Source organism: Pogoniulus pusillus, chromosome 6, assembly GCF_015220805.1.
Source record: "Pogoniulus pusillus isolate bPogPus1 chromosome 6, bPogPus1.pri, whole genome shotgun sequence".
In the NCBI taxonomy this organism is placed as follows: Eukaryota; Metazoa; Chordata; class Aves; order Piciformes; family Lybiidae; genus Pogoniulus; species Pogoniulus pusillus.
Genome location: NC_087269.1, coordinates 11,232,494 through 11,247,383, shown reverse-complemented (window position 1 = coordinate 11,247,383; position 14,890 = coordinate 11,232,494). Strand labels below are relative to the sequence as shown.

General features: G+C 42.3%; 1 protein-coding gene across 5 annotated transcripts in view; it reads right to left on the bottom strand.

The window, feature by feature from the left end:
- SORCS1 (sortilin related VPS10 domain containing receptor 1) overlaps window positions 1-14,890 on the bottom strand; it is a 425,391-nt gene that overhangs the window by 176,755 nt on the left and 233,746 nt on the right. The gene's annotated exons all lie outside the window — the stretch shown is intronic.

Below are 14,890 nucleotides of genomic sequence, written 5' to 3'. Positions count from 1 at the left end.
ATAAAGCCCCCGGCTCAGAAAGTTGTTTTTTTTTCCCCCCAGGTTTATTAGACATAAAAATCAATCTAGAGTCTGATCCACATCTAAAACAACCTTCTGGAATTGGCAAAAGAAAACAAGCCAAAAGAGCATTAAAAGTCCAAAATGTTATAAAGGACTGCCAGCATTACCCATGATTGTTAGCCTTGTTCTAAGGAAGATGATGGGAAAATGGCTTTCTGAACATACAGAGAAACAGAAACCATAGAAGGTACATGTGAAACCAAAATGCACAAGCATCTCTTGCCTAGGACGTGGGATGCTCCTTGGATCAGAGAAGAAAGTTTCAACTTAATGTTACTTCTCAACAGTGACACTACCCATAGGCTTAGTTCACAGGTTTAGTTCATTTAAATCTCATCTAGTGGGGAGAAAAATGACAGTTTCAATTCACTCTGAAGAAGGAAATTTAATCCATCATCAAATTGCACCAAAGGAAGAATATAAGCCCAAGAAAAGCACTGCTCATAATTCTCTTTGAGGAGCCACACAAAGCTGTGTGGGTGGAGCAAAAATTAACTCTTAGTCTTAGTCACACACATTCCTAGAACCACCTGCGACTTACCTAAGTCACCAAGTGTAAAGTTATTTGGTGGTAGCTGGTAAATTAAGGTCTTTATGATTATCTGACTCAGACACAAAGGAATGGAAACCATTCTGCTTGACAATGCCCAAGAATGGTCCATCAAGTGGAGTATTAAAAGATTTGAGCAAAACAAGTGAATAAGGAAAAAAAAACAGTCTGCCTTGCATCAAAAGGATCCTCACAAGTCCATGGGACCAGATGGGATCCATCTTAGGGTGCTGAGAGAACTGGCAGATGAGCTGGCCAAGCCACTCTCCATCATTTATCAACAGTCCTGGCTCACTGGAGAGGCCCCCGAAGACTGGAAGTTGCCAATGTGATGCCCATCCACAAGAAGGGCCAGAGGGAGGAACCAGAAAACTATAGACCTGTCAGCCTGACCTCATTGCCAGGCAAAGTCAAGGAACAGGTCATCTTGAGTGTCATCACAAAGCACCCAAAGAATGGCCAAGGGATCAGGCCCAGCCAGCAAAAGTCTGGGAAGGGCAGGTCTGACCAACCTCATCTCCTTTCATGATCAGGTTACCTGCCTGGTAAAAGTGGGGAAGGCTGTGGATGTAGTCCACCTGGCCTTTTACACCATCTACCACAACAAGCTACTGGCACAGCTGGCAGCTCATGGCTTGGGTAGATTCACTCTGATATGGGTCAAGAACTGTCTGGAAGGCCAGGCCCAGAGAGTGGTGGTGAATGGTGCCACATGCAGTTGGCAGCTGTCACTAGGGGTATCCCTAGGGAGCAGTGCTGGGCCCAGTCCTGTTCAATATCTTCATTGATGATCTGGATGAGGGAATTGAGTCCAGTATCAGTAAGTTTGCAGATGACACCAAGCTAGGAGCAGGTGTTGATCCGTTGGAGGGTAGAGAGCCCCGCAGAGGGACCTACACCAGTTAGATGGGTGAGCAGAGGCCAATGGGAAGAGATTTAACAAGGCCAAAGGCAGGGTTCTGTACTGTGGCCACAATGACCCCAAGCAGAGCAACAGGCTGGGGACAGAGTGGCTGGAGAGCAGCCAGGAAGAAAGAGACCTGGGGGTACTGGTGGATAGTAGGCTGAAGATGAGCCAGCAGTGTGCCCAGGTGGCCAAGAGAGCCAGTGGCATCCTGGCCTGCATCAGGAACAGTGTGGCCAGTAGGACAAGGGAGGTTATTCTGCCCCTGTACTCAGCACTGGTCAGGCCACACCTTGAATACTGTGTCCAGTTCTGGGCCTCTCAATTGAAGAGAGATGTTGAGGTGCTGGAACATGTCCAGAGAAGGGTGACAAAGCTGGTGAGGGGCCTGGAACACAAACCCTATGAGGAGAGGCTGAGGGAGCTGGGGTTTTTTAGCCTAGAGAAGAGGAGGCTCAGGGGTGACCTCATTGCTGTCTACAACTACCTGAAGGGAGGCTGTAGCCAGGTGGGGGTTGGTCTCTTCTCCCAGGCAACCAGCAATAGAACAAGGGGACACAGTCTCAAGTTGTGCCGGGAGAAGTATAGGCTGGATGTTAGGAGGAAGTTTTTGACAGAGAGAGTGATTGGCATTGGAATGGGCTGCCCAGGGAGGTGGTGGAGTCACCATCCCTGGAGGTGTTCAAGAAAAGACTGGCTGAGGCACTTAGTGCCATGGTCTAGTTGACTGGCTAGGGCTGGGTGCTAGGTTGGACTGGACGATCTTGGAGGTCTCTTCCAACCTGGTTGATTCTGTGAAAACCAGTAAGCAAAGGAAAACAGGATTTGCTCCATAGCAAGGCCCATAGCATGTTTGTCCTCTGGTTTCTGTCAAGTCTTTGCTGTAGAATGACTGCAGCACATGAGCTGACGGAAGAAAAAGAAATGAGGAAGCGAGCAATCTATGCAGTCATGTGAAACATACCTATTCTTGCACTGGATTGTTGTAATACTTCTGATGATAAATGAGAGATTAATCTAAAGGCTTCATTAGAGCTACATTGTTTCCCTCAAAGTACATATATTTGTTTTGGAATTTTAACTCTTGCTATCTTAAAAAAAAAAAAAAATCAGTAATAAAGCAAAAGATGAATACCCTACAAGTTCTACCTGGCAAAGAGCCACAGCTCCAATTACAGCAAGCGCTATGGGAATAAAACTAATAGATTTTAATTGGTGCCCAAGGGGAAAGGTCAGTCTCCTTGGAACAATGGGAGTCTTTGGTGGTAATTGACTGAATGCTCCTGTGAGAGCTTGTAAATGTCACTAAAACATTTGAAACAGAAGCAAAAGGAATGTTTGGCATTCTGAAACATATGGAAGAGTTTTGCTGCTAGTGGGATTATAAAAAGAGAATGGTGAAACACTTTAACAAGGGACGTGACTTGGAAGACAGCTCTCACCTCCAAGGTTCAAAATGGCAGGTGTGTTTTAAAAGTAAGAGAGAAATGTATTTCTTTTCAAGATAAAAAAGGGAATACTGCACACTGATGTTAGACACACAGCAGGCTGGGACACTTGTCCCAGTGCTGTATTGGATGACTGATTTAGGATTCATAGAATCAACCAGGTTGGAAGAGACCTCCAAGATCATCAAGTCCAACCTATCACCCAGCCCTGTCCAATCAACTACACCATGGCACTAAGTGCCTCATCCAGTCTTCTCTTGAACACCTCCAGGGATGGTGACTCCACCACCTCCCTGGGCAGCCCATTCCAATGCCAATCACTCTCTCTGTCAAAAACTTCCTCCTAACATCCAGCCTGTACTTCTCCCAGCACAACTTGAGACTGTGTCCCCTTGTTCTGTTGCTGGTTGTCTGGGAGAAGAGAACAACCCCCACCTGGCTACAGCCTCCTTTCAGGTATTTGTAGACAGCAATGAGGTTCACATCTGAGCCTCCTCTTCTCCAGGCTAAACAACTCCAGCTCCCTCAGCCTCTCCTCACAGGGCTGTGTTCCAGGCCCCTCACCAGCTTTGTCACCCTTCTCTGGACATGTTCCAGCACCTCAACATCTTTCTTGAATTGAGCGGCCCAGAACTGGACACAGTACTCAAGGTGTGGCCTGACCAGTGCTGAGTACAGGGGCAGAATAACCTCCCTTGTCCTACTGGCCACACTGTTCCTGATGCAGGCCAGGATGCCACTGGCTCTCTTGGCCACCTGGGCACACTGCTGGCTCATCTTCAGCCTACTATCCACCAGTACCCCCAGGTCTCTTTCTTCCTGGCTGCTCTCCAGCCACTCTGTCCCCAGCCTGTTGCTCTGCTTGGGGTCATTGTGGCCACAGTACAGAACCCTGCCTTTGGCCTTGTTAAATCTCTTCCCATTGGCCTCTGCTCACCCATCTAACTGGTGTAAGTCCCTCTGCAGGGCTCTCCTACTCTCCAGCAGATCAACACCTGCTCCTAGCTTGGTGTCATCTGCAAACTTACTGACACTGGACTCAATGCCCTCATCCAGATCATCAATGAAGATATTGAACAGGACTGGGCCCAGCACTGCTCCCTAGGGGATACCACTAGTGACAGCTGCCAACTGCATGTGGCACCATTCACCACCACTCTCTGGGCCTGGCTTTTCAGTCAGTTCTTGACCCATATCAGAGTGAATCTACCCAAGCCATGAGCTGCCAGCTGTGCCAGTAGCTTGTTGTGGTAGATGGTGTAAAAGGCCAGGTGGACTACATCCACAGCCTTCCCCACTTTTACCAGGCAGGTAACCTGATCATGAAAGGAGATGAGGTTGGTCAGACCTGCCCTTCCCAGACTTTTGCTGGCTGGGCCTGATCCCTTGGCCATTCTTTGGGTGCTTTGTGATGACACTCAAGATGACCTGTTCCTTGACTTTGCCTGGCACTGAGGTCAGGCTGACAGGTCTGTAGTTTTCTGGTTCCTCCCTCTGGCCCTTCTTGTGGATGGGCATCACACTGGCCAGCTTCCAGTCTTCAGGGGCCTCTCCAGTGAGCCAGGACTGTTGATAAATGATGAAGAGTGATTTCTTCCCTAAATGCCAAAAACTAAGCACAGACTGCTGCCTTTCAGATTTGCTATGCTATCACATTTATTATTTACTGTTAATAATAGTAGTAAGGGGGAGAAAAGTCATGCACCAGAATCCCAAAGAATGGACACTGCTCAAACATGGCAAAACATTAAAAAATAAAACCTCCATTTCCAAAGTTCTCAGCTTATAAATAAGACAGAAGAAGGTTGGACATAAGAAGGATGAATCACAGTCATGTGATAATTTCTCAGTCCTGAATTACATCCAGCAGCAGCAGCTGTAAGTTCATTCCCATGTCTATTGTTAAGAAACTACTTCTAGTGGATTATCTGCACTGGAAAGCTACACTTGGAGTAGACAATGTCCTCAAGAGCAGAGTTCTCATAAAGTGTTGAACCTGTTAACAAACAGACAAAGAGAGCCCAGAATACACAGCATGTGCTTAAGGCTAAATCCTCTAAATGCATTCTGACTGAAGGAAATAAATAAACACACCAAAACAATGTTAAAACTCTATGCAGTTTGCTCTGCAAAGGACTCTTGAATTTTCGTTTTGTGTAATCCCTGAATCAAGATTTTATTTCCCCTCTTCTGGTTCTGGAAAATTTCTGTTCCTTCAACAAGAAAACTAAACATTTCACTAAGTAGCACTAAAAGGAAAAACAGTTTTGCAATCTCTTTACCATACCAGACATGAATCACATCCTGGGCTGCATCACAAGCAGATCCAGAGAGGTGATTCTGCCACTTTGCCCTGGTGCAACCTTATCTGCAGTACTGTGTCCAGTTCAGGAGCCCTCATTATAGAAAGAACACAGAGCTGATGGAGAGGGCCCAGAGGAGGACCACAAAAATGATCAGGGGGTTGAAGCACCTCTGCTACCACAACAGGCTGAGGGAGCTGGGATTGTTCAGCTTGGAGAAAAGGAGGCTCCAGGGAGATCTAATATCAGCCTTCCAGTACCTGAAGGAGACTAGGAGAAGGAGAGAGACTGTTTACAAAGGCCTGCAGTGACAGGATGAGAGGCAATGGCTTCAGACTAGAGAAGAGAAAATTTGGATTGGATGTTAGGAACAGGTTCTTTACCATGGGAGTGGTGGAACACTGGAACAGGCTGTCTGGGGAGGTGATTGAGGGCCCATCCCTGGAAATATTCAAAGTGAAGGGTTCTGGGCAACATGATCTAGTTGAGTATGCCCCTGCTTATTGCAGAGGGGGTTGGATCAGATGACCTTTGGAGGTCCCTTTCAACCCAGAACATTCTATCAAATTATTCCCATTTTTGTCATGAAGCTTGGATGTTTCCACCATGACCTGTTATTCTGGATAAGTCATCACCTGTTGCTCTATTTCTCATGCTATCTAACACAAGTCAAATCCTGCATCCATTCATCTTTGTCATCACTTCCCTCCCTGCATTTATCAATCAGAAGTTTCATAACAAGATTTTTTTTATTTTCTTCACATTCTTTTCCCTGTATTGTAACTACAGCAAGAAGCAGCAACACTCAAGTATTCTGTTATTTTGTCATCCATTTCTTCATCACCATGTATCTAGACTACAGAAGGAGTTAGCAATTGCAATATGCTAGCACAGATTATCTGCTAATTAACAGATACTGCATATGGCTTTTTGAAAGGGCTGGCAGGGGAGAGTTGAGTTCAGAGCTCCTGTGGTAAATGTTCACACATTTGGGGGTTTATACATTGTCAGTTCTACTCTCCAGCAAATCAGCCATCATACAGTGAGGCATGCCACTTTTCCCTTTAAGGCAAACTTCTGACATCATGTAACAAGAAGACAATTTCCACATTTCATGACCAAAGAAGTATGTTCCTAGCACAACATCGCAGTGAGTTGATATAAAAGTGAGATCTAGGTAAGAATCTGGCTCAAAATCCAGAAGGTAAATGAAAACCCTGCTGTACATATTTTTAGTCCAACCGTATGGAACACTGAACAGGCTGATTTTCAGTTGCTTGGGGCTACTTTTTCAGAGGGGAAAAAGAAAATTTAAAAATACATTATGCCAACTGGCTTTTTTCCTGGTTTAAACAGCCTGGATGAGCTACAGGGTTGACAATGAGACAGGTTTGATCTGTAGTTAGACACATTCTTGTGCTACCATTAATCCCAGCTGCCTGTATTTGGGCTGCAATTAATAAGATATCACTCCTCCCTTCTCTAAGATGCTGGCATACATCCTCCCTTGCTACAAGGGAAATCATCTGTTCCAGAATATTTGATAAAACACTGAAGAAATCAAAAGGGGCAAAAGAACTGAAGGACATTCAAGAAGGTATTATCTCACACAAATTTTAACTACCCAGTTTGTAGAAAATAGGGGTGAGAGTCAGAATGGAAAGAGCATCTTTGAAACACTCCTCAGTTTGGGTGAATCTTAGCCCTAAAGTTGAATTCCATGGCTTATACTTCCCCATCATTAGTTTCAACACCCAGTGTGCCCTTAGAGACTTCTGTGAGATACAACAGCATACTGTAACACTACTTTGAGTGGGAAAATGTCAAAACTGCCACTATTTTTGATAGGCATACAAGAGCAGCAGCAGAATAAATGGGCTTTGATTTCACTTTATATCCAAGAAGAGATATGGATATAGAATAACAGCAAGGGCTTTGTGTGTTAGGGCTATTGTGAGAGCTGTCATATATTATAGGCATGAATCAGAAAGTTTGATAGTGAATGCTGCCAAACACTTCAAAAGTCAAACACTCACTTCAAAAGATGAGACTCTGCCTTCACTTTGTTAACATGAACAAAATGCTTGTTAATTACTGGTTTCCCATAAGCTCAGTACTAAAGACTAAGAACACAGCACCAGTTCTTCAGTTGCTGCTACTTTACAGGTTTTCATTGACTCCAGCAAAATTAAACTGCAGCTTTGTTACATCACATTTTAAAAAATGAGGAACAAGCTACCTTTCTAAATTAATAAAAAATATTTGCCTTTATTTTTGTTTTCATAGGAGGCAATGGGCAAGATAAAACAATCTTCTGAAACTGAAATCAAGTCTACACTTGATTATCTGGTGTGCAGATAGAAGCATTAGGCTTTAATGTAAAGACATTACAGACAGAAGTGAAAACTGCAAGACATATATTGTCTCAAGGATATAACTCTCCAGTCACCACTGACAGTGGCTTGCAATGGTAAGCCTGTAACAGTAATTATTGCTGAATTGCAGCAAATGACAAAATTCTTGATTTGAGGGGTGAGACTTCCCTCTTCCTGCGGGCAGTGAATTGTTTACATGTGTAGAGTGATAGCAGAATTTCACTGAACCGTCCCTGCAGTTCAGGCCTGCAGTTCTGACCCTTGTAAATTCAGGATCTAACTCTTTTTCTGATAAATAGGTGAAATCTTAAGCCAAAACTGCTCAATGAAACTGATTTACACTTTTGTATTTAAAGAAGAATCATCTCTGGAAGACCATTGGTGAAAAGGAATGTGTAGTTTTATCTACACCAAACTGGCTATTCAGATCAGCAAAACTTGCAGATGAATCCCACCCCAAATTCTCTTGACTCCCTCCCTCCAAAATATTCTCTCTGAAGTAAAAGTTGAGGTTATGAGGACCTGTAGTCACAGCGTAGGAAACATTTAAAACAAATCTGGGGTTTTCTTCATACATGTTGCTATGCTACATGGAGTTTAACCCAAACAGACATTTTATTTTGCTGGAATTTGTGTTTCTGCCTACAAATCACTTCAGTACAAGGTGGTTCCTCTCTTTAACAAAGTAAGAAAAGACTTTCATTAAGCATTTCCTTGAAATCTCCTGGGCACTACATATTAAAATTGAAAAAATTAAAATAAATGAAACAACCCTCCCAAAAACAACTGAAAAACAACTACAGTCCACCAGTCACATCAGTGAGACAATGTCACTTTGGTCTCTTACAACTGTTCCTTTGAAGGCTTCACTCATAGTCTACAGCTAAGACCTTTCCTTCTAAATGAAAAAGAAGAGAGCAACAGAATAATTTATCTCTGCAAGGCTGGACTGCAGTAGCACTTTGGGCTATTGGCACAACTAATCAACTGTAGACCCTAGGTCTCCCACTGTGCTTTATTTGCTAGGGATGCCATCGCTTGACAGACACAGGATCCGGCTCAGTCAACAGTGAGGTGTGCTTGGAGCTCTGCTGAGCTCTAACCTCTCCAATACAAAGTGATAGTGTTCATACTAAGATTTATACAGACCCACAAGGAGGACACCACTGGAAACAACTGTTTTCCTTGAATGAAATAAACAAAAACAAACAAGAACTGCCATTACATCAGAATTCTCAGAGTCTCCAGGGTAAGAAAGGTCAGAGAGAAGATTTTAAGAAGCATTTAAACTCTGATTTTAGCAAGTCAGGATAGCAGCAACATCAGGGGGAACTATTCATCTCTACAGACATCTTCCCCAACTACCAGGGGAGGAAGCGTGAAGGGCAGTGTAAAGCACACCATTCTGGGTCTTACCCCTTATACAACTGAGCACCTCAAATTCAAAAACAGAACCTCCCCAAAGCAAATGAACTCCTCTAATGTCACAGGATACAAAGTAGCATTCAATCATTCATATTTCAGCTAAAAAGGGTAAATCTTCTCCTGTCTTGGCTGATAGAAACATTTGTCAACTGTTCTCTCCATCACCACCACTTAATGCTCAGAAGAACAGAAGGCTGGGCTGTCATTGTTTGCATTTCCTTTCATTTAAAATTCATTAATAGAAATAAATTTGAAGTAGTTAGGGATCTAGCCAGCACTGAAACCCAGGCAATTATATATACAATAAATACCTATTATCTTGGAGCTGCACACACGAGGGCAGTACTTAACACGTGGTGATAAAAGGTGCTAATCGCAACCACCAAACATAAAAGAAGAGGAAGACATCTGCCATCCATTCATCTTTAGAGAGAAAGAAGAGAGGACACTACCACACAGCAATTAATATCTGAACAGTTGGAAGAATAAAGGGAAAATTCAAGGCAGGCCTGAAAAAGAGAGAGGAGGAGAGAAAACAAAAGAAAAACTAACACAGAAATTCAAAGCCACAGGATGTATCTGATGTAGTAGTGGTAGTAGCAGCATAAAAGATGTCTGGAGATACTGTCACCCAGAGTTTTACTAATTAACTGGACACACATGGATATAAGGAGTTTGCAAGTACAAAGAACTAGCAGGCTGCACGAACTGACTCTCCACAAGGAGCAGTGTGCATCATGCAAGGACACATTATCCCAATTAGCTAGCAGCACTTTGAGTCAAAGAAAGCCTCTAGTTAAACCAATTGTAGAGTCCTCACCACCCCTTATTCGTGGAAGGTCTACGATCCTCTATGCAACCTTTAAAAGCAACCTACCTAGAAGGCTTTTCTAAAGAGAGATCATAAAATGCCACACATTTGAGTTTCTAGGAAAGGAAAGTGAATTACAAAGTCTTGCAGAAATGGATTTTCAAGACAGCAACTTGGATTTCTATTTTGGTTTAACTTTTTAACTGCACCAAAACTACTCCCCAAATACTATTTCTTCATGTAGAAGCATTTAAATAGTTTCAATAATTTCCCTCATTTTTTTTTAAAGCTCTATAAAGGCAACAAATAAACCAATGGTGACATACCCAAGCCTGAAGATTTACTGCACATTGAAGATTCTCTCTTCTGGGGACTTGTTGACAAATATTCAACCAGGATCTGTCTTTGGCAAGATCCATGCATTACAATTTTTCTCCCATTGATCTGTGCCATGAGTCATACAACCAGCAACTCAGTGAAAGAAGAAAACACTGAAAAACAGAGTTTCCACCTCTCTAATGGCCAAGCTTACACATTTCTATGTTAGTCAGCATTTTCTGTAATTTTGTTAAGGAAAATGCCATAATTCAGAATGACACCAAGCAAAAGCAATAGGTAATCATTTTAAATTTTAAATAACAGCTGTCTTTGTTGTCCTTTTTATTTTCAGCACACCCTTTTGTAATAACACATTGTCTGCAAAGTCTGCTTAAAGGACTTAATTTTGTTCTATAAAGAGACAAGAACTGCACGTCAGAAGCTTTTCAAAAGAAACTGGCATTTGTAGACTGTGGGAAGCCCTGCAAATCCTGTGTATTTACAGACACTTTTATTTGCTAGACAGATGAGAACAAATAAACTATAACAAACAATTGATCCAACAAATGTTGCTGGTTGTTCTTTTCCAGAATGTGAAAGTAATCAGAAATTCCTGAGCAAATTCATTAACTATTTGAATAAATATAATTACATGCACTCTACATGTTCATTGGCCCCAATTGTTTTGCTTTGCAAAGAACAGTTAAGAGTGTTGTAATTTTTCTGTTTTAAAGAAAGCAGCTTCAGTACCTTATGTACACACTGGCCCCACTAACAAATCGCTGTTGTAGCAAGGCCTCTTGTCCAACAGCTTCAAGGAAAAAAACAAGGCACCATTTATTTTCCACCACTGAAGAAGCTTTTTGTTTCAGCTAAGAAATGCCTTGCAGAACAAAGAACATTGAAAGCTGCAGGTGCAGTCAGAAATATCACTTACCACACAACAAATACTTAGAGAAAAGGTGCTGTTAGCATTTGCCCTGTATTAACTGGAGCAGCTTGGAGAGTGTACACCCCCTCACACAAGCAGGATGAATGTCATAAAATTCATGTATTTTAGAGTAGTTGAACCTTACATTTTAAAAACTGTAGAGGAAAGGGCTGGGAGTGGGGACCAGGATCCCTAAGGTTTTGCTGAAAACATTCTCGGTGGCAAAACTGGTATATCAGAGAATTATTAAGGCTGGAACAGATCTCTGCAATCATCGATTCCAGCATATGACCTAATACCAGTACATCAACTACATTGTGCCACTAAGTGCCACATCCAATCTTTCCTTAAACACCTCCAGGGACAGCAGCGACTCCTGCTTTCCATTGCAAAGGGAGTTTCTGTTTCCGTCTGCTTTCCACTCCAAAGCATGCATGATAAAGACTCTGAGTTTTGGTATTTTTGCTTTCACTGAGAAAGTACTTTTAGTGTGGAGGTATAGTACAGGTCTAGGCTCCTCCTCGTGCCCTTTAAATCATGGGGGGACTACATACGTGCCTAAAGTTAGATGTTCATTGGAGGAATGACCTCTGTTCTACAGAGATAGACAGCTCAAGCAGGGCTTCCAAGCCTAATTCTGCTTCTGCCTGAAGTTTTGGAAAATTCCATCTTAGATCATTACACGGGATCCTTTCATCCCAGGTGTAGCAGCTTTCCTCTGGCACTGTTCCACATTGATTATAGGCCAACTTTACTATGGTCAACTGCCAGAACATACAGTTCCACTTGAAAACTTTGTCCTTTCATCTATTTGTCTTTTGAGCTGGAAAGGGATTAGTTTTCAGGCAGGTTAGTTCTCGATCCAGCTCACCAGATGGCTACACAAACAAAGGTGGCAGTGTGAGGAAGGGAGTGGGAAGATGTAGCCAGAGGAGGTGAAGGATTTTCAGAGCCAGACTGCACTTAAGTTGGTTTAATGTTGGGCAAAACCCCTAGTTTCTTCTTAGGTTTCTCTGCACCACATCTAATTATGACCAACCTTCAAACCTCAAGGATTTCTGATTAAGCTGACAATGTCATCCTTTTGTTTCTATTGAAAACTTTTGTATCTTCACCAGATGTCAGCTTCTTTCAAATGATATTTCTCCCTTAATTTGGGACCATTTAATCCCAATTTAATATAATTTCCACCAGGAGAGTTATACCCATAGCTCCTCTGGGTTGTTTCGATTACAATGATTTCTCTCTCCACTCCTACACCTTTTGCCAGCCTTGTATAAACACAGCAATGTGGCATTCTAAAGACAAGCAGGAGACAACATCTACTCTGAGAGTCTTCCAGCAAAACCCATTTTTAAAACAGGTTGAAAGGAGGATGCTGGAGAACTACTGACCTGTCAGTCTCTCCTCTGTGCCTGGGAAGATCATGGAAGAGATCCTACTAGAAGTTCTGATTAAGACACATGGAAGCAAAGAAGGTGATTTGAGAGAGCCACTATTGCTTTACAAAGGGAAGTCATGACTGAGGCACTTAGTGCCATGGTCTAGTTGATTGGACAGGGCTGGTTGATAGGTTGGACTGGATGATCTTGGAGGTCTCTTCCAACCTGGTTGATTCTATGATTCTATAATCTAGGGAAGGCCAGTAGTATCTTGGGCTACATCAAAAGAAGTGTGATGAACAGATTGAGAGAGATGATTCTGCCACCCGCCTGTGGTGAGAGTAGTGTGTCCAGCTCTGGGGCCTTCAACACAGGAAAGACACAGACCTGATGGAGTGGGTCTAAAGAAGTGTCACAAAAATGATCAGATGGCTGGAACACCTCTCCTACAAAGATATTTAAATATCTGAAGCTGATCTACAAGACAGCTGGGGAGAGACTGTTTACAAAGGCATCTAGTAACAGGACAAGCAACAATAGTATTAAACTAGGGAAGGGTAGCTTTAGATTTGACATTAGGAAGAAGTTTTTTATTATGAGGATGGTCGAGCACTGAAACAGGTTGCCCAGAGATGTGGTAAAGGTCCCATCCCTGGAAGCCTTCAAGGTCAGGTTTGATGGGGGTCTGAGCAGTCTGATCTAATTGGCAATGCCCCTGACTACTGCAGGGGGACTGGACAGACCAAATCTTTAAAAGTCCTCTCCAAAACTTTATGATACCATAAGAGACCACTTGATAGCTGTCTTGTTGGGACCATACGAGGCAGCTGCCTTCAGCTAGGAAGTGGAATTTATTATCTGAAAAATCCACTTTAGGTTTATGTTCCAGTGTTTGCAAATGCTGTTTTCCCAGGGAAAGGAAGAAAGTCCTTGAACATCAGTCAAATGCTCCTTGGTTATGAACAAAACATTAGCCACAGGCCTAGGCAGGGGGGTAGAGTGTAGGATCAAGTATACCCTGTCATGTGTCTATACTTCAGCTGGTGGTGTGGACTTTAACTTACAGTCAGTTGGATAAAAGTGAATTAAAATCACTCTAAGGTCAATTTCTTAATAGGTCAGATGAGTCATGCCTTCAAAAGCCCATTTCTTTCAAATAAAGAGTTAAACATGACTTACAAGCATTGGTCTTTATGGTTAGACCAGCTCCCTTTTACTTTTGGTTTGTCTTAAAGAATACATAAATGCTTTGGCATAATACAAAAAAATCTACCCAAATAACAGAAAACCCAAACCAGCAGAGATCTCAGCTGCCCAAATATACATAGAGGTGAGTCTTCACTAGCATTTTCTGCTGATGCAACTCAGTTTTGCCTGTAATAACTCAAACTATCCACTAAGACAGCAAGGAAGAAAACTTCTGCAGTCAGGCTCATATTCCCTCTGATAAGGAATCGGATGTGTACTGTGGCCTCACAGATAATAAGTCAAGAAGGCAATGATGTCCATCACTGCCATTTAATCACATTTTTATTTTATTTCCATTCATTTCTTTTTCTGGATCAAAATAGAAGGAAATCTGAAATGAATGAAATTGCTAGTAATGGCAGGATGACTGAATCTACTTTTTTAGTTTCCAAACCAAAACCACCAGTAGTAGTGATTGCCTATGACCAAGTATCAGCAAAAGCCTTCTGAAACAACACGAGAAGGAGAATCTTTAAACACGACATGATTTAATAGCATACCCATGTGTCAGTATACCTAAGAATACAAGTCTTCCTCACCATTATGAACTGTGCTTCATCACTTTGCACTGCAGACCTCCAAATTAGAGAAATGTTGTCAGTATGTATCTCAAAAAAGACATCAGATTCCTTTTATAAACACACCAGCATTGTAAGTTCTTCGTAAACTGATAGTAGGGCTCTTGAATGATTAAAACCTTCTGGGCTTCAGAAGGCATTTTCTCTGCAGGAATTTGTCAAATCCTGTTCACTTCACTACTGGGAGCACTTAAAAGACAAATAATGTTACATGCAATCTGGCCACTGTAGATGCATTTCTGCTGGTTTAATGAGTCTCTCTCAGACAACAAAATCATCACCATCCAGAAGGTAAGCAAACAATTAAATGCATGATACCTATTATGCCTATCCACTTAATGGCCATCTTTTGCTAATGTATATTCCCCAAAGGACATTGGCAGGTAGTATGGATGATTCAAGCTGGTTTATATTTTGGTAATGCTATATATTTTTTCAATGAGAGGAAGACAAAAAGAGAGTTTGCAGTTTAATAGATATTGAAGAAATTGGAAGTGATGACAAGGACAGAAATTGCATTATAAAGACAAAATGAGCCAAGCGCATTAACACCT